At 39.3% G+C, this 9,389-nt stretch overlaps 1 long non-coding RNA gene across 1 annotated transcript in view; it reads right to left on the bottom strand.

Annotated features, from left to right (window-relative positions):
- Positions 1-9,389, bottom strand: part of LOC137089782 (uncharacterized) — a 38,262-nt gene that overhangs the window by 22,224 nt on the left and 6,649 nt on the right. The window contains exon 2 of the long non-coding RNA XR_010907788.1: positions 7,550-7,656. This is a non-coding gene — a long non-coding RNA (uncharacterized lncRNA). The remainder of the gene's footprint in view (positions 1-7,549; positions 7,657-9,389) is intronic.

Below are 9,389 nucleotides of genomic sequence, written 5' to 3'. Positions count from 1 at the left end.
CTATATATATATATGTGTGTGTGTGTGTGTGTGTGTGTGTGTGCGTGTGTGTGTGTGTTTTGAGTGTGAAGACTCGATTAAGCCATTTGGGAGTGGGCGGAGCTTTTTTCCGACTCACTGATTGGTGGACTTTTCTGTAGGGTATCATGGGTAATGTAGTTTTTCACCAGGAACTCTACTGTTAAACACAAATATGCTGGCTGAAGGCCTCGCATAGATCACAGTAGGTCTGTCTTTAAAGGGTTATACACCGTGTCTACACCAGATGCGACAAAAGACAATATAACCCATTATAATCAGTGATGTTGTCTACACTCAATGCGGCGCGACTCGACAAATCTCCGATAGTGAACTGATGCCTCTTTCTATGACGCGCTGACATGAAGTCAAATGCTTTATCACTTTTCACTTTTTTACTTTGTCACGTCCAGTGTGTAACTTCTAGCTGTTGCGGTGCGACGTAACACATCAATGGTCACGTCCGGTGTAGACTAATTTATCATTCAAAATACATTTCCATAGGGAGCTTTTATTTCCAGAACCCGACTGTTGCCCTCTATTGGGCATTTAAAAAAATGCACTAATCTTTTATTATGTCCCACCCAAATTCGTTTTTTCAAAAGGAAATATATATAAGACAGGAAACAGTCATAAACCATTTCATGGGGCCTTTAACTAGTTTAGATAAACACTGCTGGTGTGCTTCTGGCACAAGCAGGTTAAACTGGCCGTTGTTTGAAGGTAGACCAGTGTATTAGCATATCAATAACATGCGTTATACTGGTAATTTAAGTCAAGGCTGATTTTGGTTATTTCAGCAGGGTCTCTCTCTCTCTCTCTCTCTCTCTCTCTCTCTACTGTAATGCCCTTTTTAACTAACCTGTGACCAGATATCAGTGCTTCTCCTTTAAAGAGAGCGCAACTGAGCAATAAGCTGCTTTTAGGTTGGAAATTGCGACTTTATATATGCCAATTATCACGTGGATCTGTGAACAGACAGTTGAAATGCTTGAAAAGAGGAAGCATTTTGTTATTATTATTCAGACCAAAGATTGACACTTGTTCAGGGAGGCCGAAGGACTTTTATGTTAAGCTAAAGCTAATGAACACTAGCATTGCCTTAAAGGCAGCTCGTAAAACCACCTCAGAGGTAAACAGCTAGTGTGGAGTTTATACTTCTGGAATAAAGTGGATGGATCCAAACACAGTAATTGTTTAATCAGTATTTAAAGCCAGTATAAGCCATCTTTATCGACTGTTGCGATCATGTAGTGTGATTTTCACTCTGTGGCCAATAGATGGCGCGGCAGACCACAGAAAAACAAGGTAACGCCGATGACACGTGAATGTCTTACAAATGTGTACAGCTCACATGAAATAAAACATCGTTTAAAATATATTCTGTGACTTTTGATTTTTATCAACAAAGAATATTGACTTTTATGTCTATTATATGAGGGGAAAATAAGGCAAATTTCAATAGGCCTTAGTTTCGACCATTATTATGTTTTTAGTTGTAGGATGGTTTTCTCACATTCTTTATTTGCAGATTACAGTATCCCTCCAGTCTGACACATATGACTAATATTTGCCCTATCATTCAGAGCTCTATATGGGACGGTATTGACAGCGTCTGTGTCCCTGTTTATTTAAATCTTGTCTGAGAGTTTCTCACTTATCTCCGAGGGGCCTTTTCACATCCCAGCATGCATCTGTTCATGCATCAACTTACTCTACTTACCCGAACCATTTCTGGTGTCTACTCATACTCTAATTACTGTAGGTTGCAAAGTTACTTATACACTGTATAAGTCAACCAATCAAGTTGGACATTTAAGTCATTTCAACTTAAATGACATGAAACTGACTTTAAAACATATGAGTTGAATCTTGTATAACCTAATGTAAAAAAATCTTTTTTTTTTTTAAATGGACCACTGATTTTTTTTTAAATCTTTTATTTTATTAATTAGTTGGAGGAACTTCACGTAAACACGCTGGGTTATAATTCATCCCCAAATAAGGAATGTTTTATTTTATGTATTTATTTTGTCTTTTTTTTTTTTTTTTTTTTTTTTTTTTACTTTTCTTTGGATGATATTATGCACTGTAGATGATGATAACTTCAAACTAAATTTTTCTCAGAGAAACTCCTTTCTGATATTGCTCCACTGTTTTTCGCCGCAGCATTGGGGGAACTGGTGATCCTCTGCCCATCTTGACTTCTGAGAGACACTGCCACTCTGAGAGGCTCTTTTTATACCCAATCATGTTGCCAATTGACCTAATAAGTTGCAAATTGGTCCTCCAGCTGTTCCTTATATGTACATTTAACTTTTCCAGCCTCTTATTACTACCTGTCCCAACTGTTTTGGAAGGTAGCTCTCATGAAATCCAAAATGAGCCAATATTTGGCATAACATTTCAAAATGTCTCACTTTCAACATTTGATATGTTATCTATATTCTATTGTGAATAAAATATAAGTTTATGAGATTTGTAAATTATTGCATTCCTTTTTATTCACAATTTGTATAGTGTGACTTTTTTGGAATCGGGTTTGTGTATATGTAGTAACATAGCCTGACAAGCCAGACCCACATCAAGATGTTTGGTCTGGAAACTCACCATTGACAGCTTAATCCGAGGGGCAGATAAACGGTTGTCTTTCAAACTCCCTTTGCACGCGATAGGATAGCGCTACACCAACCAGAGCAACGAAGGTGAAGCGGAGCTCGCTGACAGATTAAACATTCGCCGTATCCGGTCGGCTAAACTCAGAACACATCTTCCCTTTTTAAGAATGACTTCAGTGCCGTTCTTTGTTCTTTTCTCAGAGAAAAGCTTAACTCCAAGTCTTCCAGAGTGGCGGTCAAAGCTGATTCGAAAGACCGCCGTTGTCGACGCAACTCAACCGTCGTCATTATGGCCCCACCCACCGACTCTATACACGATGTGATTGGTGCGCCAAGAGTTTGGCGTTTACAGCTCAGACGGGTATTGAGAGTTGCTAGACGACACTCGCGGGCAGATTAGATTTGCTGCCGCTAGGGTGCGTCTAGATTTCTAGGCTAGTAGTAACACTGATGAGCTCTTCATCACGTTACCTTTTAGTGGGTGGGCTATATTAGGCAGCAAGTGAAAATTTTGGCCCTGTCCCAAAAGGCACACTTCATGTGCACTTTCGGTCTTGTAGACTTACAATGGTTGTTGAGTGCATGTGTCCTTTAAGTCCACGAGACCGAAGAGTGTCCCATGTGTCATTTTAGGTCTCAGGAGGGTGCTCGTGAGCGTTTAAGGTGCCATTTGGGACAGAGCCTTTGTCCTCAAAGTTGATGTGTTAGAAGCAGGAAAATGGGCAAGCGTTAGGATTTGAGCGAGTTTGACAAAGGCCAAATTGTGACGGCTAGACGACTGGGTCAGAGCATCTCCAAAACTGCAGCTCTTGTGGGCTGTTCCCGGTCTGCAGTGGTCAGTATCTATCAAAAGTGCTCCAAGGAAGGAACAGTGGAGAACCGGCCACAGGGTCATGGGCGGCCAAGGCTCATTGATGCACGTAGGGAGCGAAGGCTGGCCCGTGTGGTCCGATCAAACAGACGAGCTACTGGAGCTCAAACTGCTCCAGAAGTTAATGCTGGTTCTGATAGAAAGCTGTCAGAATACACAGAGCATCTCAGTTTGTTGTGTATGGGGCGGCAAAGCATATATTAAGAAGGTGGTCATAATATATTTCCATTCTTTAAAATGGTAAAATGTGACCAGGACATGTTTTCATGAGATTCACTTTTCCATTATCATATAAATTGTCTAAAGTCCTCATGTTTGAGAGCAGCGAGTGTGCTTAAAATGTTCATCTGATTAATTACATATCATTAGTCATTAGCTCTTAAAGTCACCTGAGGGTTGATGTCTTGGCCTCATTTTCCTGTCATGAAGCAGGATTCCCTGCTCAGACTCTCATCTGCCAGACAAATATTGAGTCATTCTGTGACCCGTCCCTTCTCCAGTCTGGCCCCAGAAAGACAAATGGTGTGCAGGTTAACTGGGCTGTTTCTCGTGACTAGCCGCTAAGTGACTGCGGGTTAGCCGAGCGCACAAGGTCAGTCAAACACAGTCATTATTTTTGGCCTGAGCTGCCGACTAAACAACGCAGATGATTCTTGGACGCATTACTTCCAGTCAAACATATAAGGCAAGCATGTTTTAAAATATGAAAAATTGCTTCAGTAATTCAAAATCACTTGTTTTTGTTTCTTTTAACTACTCACAGCGTCTATACAGCTGATGAGAAATAGCCCATGAAAAACGGCAGAAATGGACCATAAGAGCAAATATCCTCCCAAGAAAAGAAAAACAAATAAAAAAGACAAAAATGCAGAGGAAGATTTTTTTTCTGCAGCGTATGCAACACTAAGAAATTATTTTCTTATTTCTGTGACAGCGTGTTAAGGTATGTTCTGTTAGACACGTACACATAATCAAAACAATCTGTGTAACAGTGCAATTCTATCACATATAAAAAAACATTTTACTCACATAAGTGTGTTGCACCATTCCTGTCAGATCCAATATAGAAGGCACACTGTTTTAATCTCAATATGTCTGTAAATCCAGTATCGACCCGAGACTTATTTACAAACAATTTTGCAGTTAAATTAAGCAAACAAACATCCAATCATTCCTAATATTATAATCTGAAGGAAGCTTATGCAGGGACTGTGTTCTTCCACAACCAGGCACAGCACAATATCTTGCTATCTTCGGCATGCTTATTGCTCGGTAGCTCAATATTGCTCAATTTAGCTCTTTAAGTGTAGCTATTTTTCTGACCCAACTGACAGATATTTTTTATGCTTCACAAAAAAATGTATTTTGATTTAAGACCATGTTTAAGAATTGATACCTTTTTAAGGCCTAATTTGTGGAAAGGCAAAATTAAGACTGTAAAAACTTTCTGTGGATGGATGGATGGATGGATGGATGGATGGATGGATGGAGGGATGGATGGATTGATACAACAATACATGGATGGATGGATGGATGGATGGCTGGATGGATGGATGGATGGATGGATGGATTGATACAACAATACATGGATGGATGGATGGATGGATGGATGGCTGGCTGGCTGGATGGATGGATGGATGGATGGATGGATGGATGGATGGATGGATGGATGGATGGATGGATGGATGGATGGATGGATGGATGGATGGATGGAACAATACATGGATTGATGGATGGATAGAATAATGAATGGACAGAACGGTACATGGATGGATTGATAGAACGATATATGGATGGATGGATGGATGGATGGAACAATACATGGATTAATGGATGGATAGAATAATGAATGGACAGAACGGTACATGGATGGATTGGTAGAACGATACATGGATGGATGGATGGATGGATGGATGGATGGATGGATGGATGGATGGATGGATGGATGGATGGATGGATGGATGGATGGATGGATGGATGGACAGACAATAGATGATGGATGGATGGAACAATACATGGATTGATGGATGGATAGAATAATGAATGGAGAGAACGGTACATGGATGGATTGATAGAACGATACATGGATGGATGGATGGAACGATTAATGAATAAATAGAATGATTGATGGATGGATGATAGAACAATACATGTATAGATAGACAATAAAATGGACGGATGGAACGATACATGGATGGATGATGGATGGATGGAACGATACATGGACAGATAGAATGATGGATGAATGAATGAATGGACAGAACGATAAATAAATAGATGGATGGATGGATGGACGGAACAATGGATGGATGGATTGATAGATGGAAGGAGAGGTGGATAGATAGACAAAACGATATAAATTGATCAAAGCATTTATGATTAAAACAAGAACAAATATCTGCCAGTGGACTCAGAGTTAGGGTTAGAAATTAATTCAAATACTTGAAAGATATTTGTTATTGTTTTAAGCATAAACAGATACATTTCTCAGTTAACAAAACTTCACATCTTCACTTTGTATCTCAAGTAAATATATCATAATTTGATCATAATAATAAAGACGTGTTGATGGGTTTGGATGTTGTTCCTCTCTGGGTAAAGCAGCGCGTCAGACAGGCAGCGACTCTGACCAAAAACAACACGCCGTGAAAACAAACGTCCATTCAAACAGCAACACCATTTCCCCTAAACAAGGATAATATGAACCTATCAGAGCTTATGAATTATTGAAGCTTTCAAGATTCTCAAGAATGCGTTATAAGTGACTCGTCTCGTTTCCTATAGCAGAAAATTTACAAAATGTTTCAGAAGTGAACTTGTGCTCAAGATCCCAAAGTCTGCTATCAGAAGTCAGAGATCTCAATATTAACTCTTATATATTTCAATATATTTCAAATATACACTTTTGATCATAACTGAGAGCAAACCAGAAACAAATCAATGGTGGAATAAAGGGAAGAGAAAGAGGGAAGAGCTGGAGTGAAGGATGAAAGGCGGGTGATGAAGAGGTTTGTCGGATGACAGAGACGTGTGAAGTGTCACACAAAGACTGAACTCAACACTGACGGAGATGTGAAGGAAAGATGGAAAATGATGTAATGAGGTTACAAAGCTAATATACTCCAATTGTGAAAAATTATTCAAGTTTAAAACAGCGGCTTTCTGTGTGAATAGTAAAGTGTAATAATTTTTTTCCTGTGATCAAGTCTTCAGTGTCACATGATCCTTCACAAATCATTCTAATTTGAGGATTTGGTGATCAAGAATCGTTTATGATTATTATCAGTGTTGAAAACAGTTGTGCTGCTTCATATTTTTCTAAAACTGAGATACATTTGTTTTCAGAATTCTTTGATGAATAGAAAGTACCAAAGGAACAGCATTGATTTGAAATATAATCTTTTGTAACATTATAAATGCTTTTACTGTATCGGTTGATTCATTTAATGCATCCTTGCTGAATAATAAAACCTAATTGACACCAAAGTCAAACGAATGAGCACAAACACACAGATGATCTGCTGAAAATATCTGGTGGAAGTTAGAAATAAAGAAGGCCTCTCTGGGAGCTGAACTACAGTATAACCAACTAAATCACATCCTCTCAGTGCGGTTCTGATGGAAACCACTACTGCATTTCTTAGTTTCCTTCACACACACAAACACACACACACACACACACGCACACACACGCACGCACAGTCTGGTTAGACGTAATAGTTCTTATACTGTACAAACCGTATTTTCTATCCCCTTACACTGCCCCAGCCCCTAAACCTACCCATCACAGGAAACATTCTGCATTTTTACTTTCTCAAAAAAACTCATCCTGTATGATTTATAAGCCTTAAGAAAAGTGAGGACTGCTGGCTGGTCCCCACAATGTAGGTGATCTCAGGTTTTACTATCCTTATGGGGACATTTGGTCCCCACAATGTAATACTAGGGCACACGGGCACGCACACGCACACACACACACAAAGCTTTCTAAACTTATAAGAAGCACACAGGCACGTTTTCTCTTACACGTACACCATCCTACCTTGACGTCAGCGGCCGCCCGTCACACCCTCTCAGACCGCAGCAGATGTTTGCTCAGGACGAGCCCCTGATGTCATTCTCACCGACCCTAAATAATTTCGGCCATACCTGTGTGAAGAGAGACAGGTAAACATCCTGAGGAACAGACACAGCACAACTACTTCCTGTTTACTCACATCTATCAAGTTGTGAGTATCTATCTATCTATCTATCTATCTATCTATCTATCTATCTATCTATCTATCTATCTATCTATCTCTCTCTCTCGCTTACTTTTGTAGATGGTTTATAACGGTTAAACATTCCTGTGGTGATCTAATGTCAGTGCTTCAGCCCTGAGTTGTACCTAACACTTCAGATAACGTTAAACATCACTGACAAGCCTACATTTACGGAAAAAAGTTTTTAATGACCATTAGCTGTAACATCAATCTGTCAATGAACTAACGTATACATCAGTAAAGGCATAGCATTCGCTAACGTTAACCCTGTCAGAACATAGAAAGATAGAACAAAGTGACATTACCTTAACCAACCATTCAGAAACGTCCAGCTCGCAGAGCCGTTATCTTGTCCCGGGTTCAAATTGATACGATGACTCCCTTTGCCATTCTTTCTCTAAAATATACGCAACTGTTGTCAAAGCGCCTCACAGAACAGAGGGGCGGGGTGAGGAAAGCTCATTATCATTTAAAGTCATATGGACTGAAATGGCTTGGTGAAAACAGAGCTGTTTTTGACCAGGTAAAATTAGTTTTCTTACAATACTAAGGAGAATTTTTAATTAAAGTATATTACAAACTTTTCATTTAGACACTAAAGAATCATATTAATGTACAGAAATGGCATTATATGACCCCGATTAAGAAATGTGAAGTAATCTATCTATCTATCTATCTATCTATCTATCTATCTATCTATCTATCTATCTATCTATCTATCCATCCATCCATCCATCCATCCATCCATCCATCCATCCATCCATCCATCCATCCATCCATCCATCCATCCATCCATCCATCCTGATGGAGGAATATTTTAAAATAGAGCATATCAGGAACATGTAGCTACTAGCTAATATATATTGTTAAATATATATATATATATGAATATAAATTCTTCCTCCTATACGTTATGCCACTAATATGGAAAGATAGAGACTCTAAAATGTTTTCTTATCAATCCCCTGTTGAACTCCTGGTGTAACAGACAGACAGCATGTTCTCAGAGTTGTGCCGTGTCAGCATGTTTTACAGCTGAACATGTTTATGTTCTGCATGTCGACATGTCTGGCTGATGTATATATAAACCCACACAAAATGTCTTTCTGTCTCCGGCTCATGATATTGCGGCTCTGTGGCGTTCAGCCTGATACCTTTTTCCCTGGTTTTCTAGGACGACAGTAGCCGAGGAATTTCTCCAGTCGGTGTGGAAGAAACTGTGCCAATGCAGGCGTGCCAAAATGACTGGCGCGTACACACACACACACACACACACACACACACACACACACACACACACACACACACACACACACACACAATGGTTTTGGTTTTCTCCAATGTTGGTTACACCACACTTTGATTTTGTGGGTAAAAGATATTAAAGACGAACAATTAATCAATCAATAAATTAATATATATTTTAAATAAATAAAACATTTTGGAAGATTGTTTTGCCCATGCAAAAGTCACCTTCATGATGCTATAGAATGTTTTGGTTGGTTGCCAGGGTGTTGCTATGCTGTCGCTAAGAGTTTTTGTTTTGTTTTGTTTTGTGCTTGTTGCTATGTGGTTAATAATATATTCTGAGGGTGTTGTACAAAATCCCTACACCTTGAA

The sequence above is a fragment of the Pseudorasbora parva genome, chromosome 9 (assembly GCF_024679245.1).
Source record: "Pseudorasbora parva isolate DD20220531a chromosome 9, ASM2467924v1, whole genome shotgun sequence".
Taxonomy (NCBI): domain Eukaryota; kingdom Metazoa; phylum Chordata; class Actinopteri; order Cypriniformes; family Gobionidae; genus Pseudorasbora; species Pseudorasbora parva.
The sequence above is the reverse complement of the archived record's forward strand: the minus strand, read 5'-3'. Positions and strand labels throughout refer to the sequence as shown.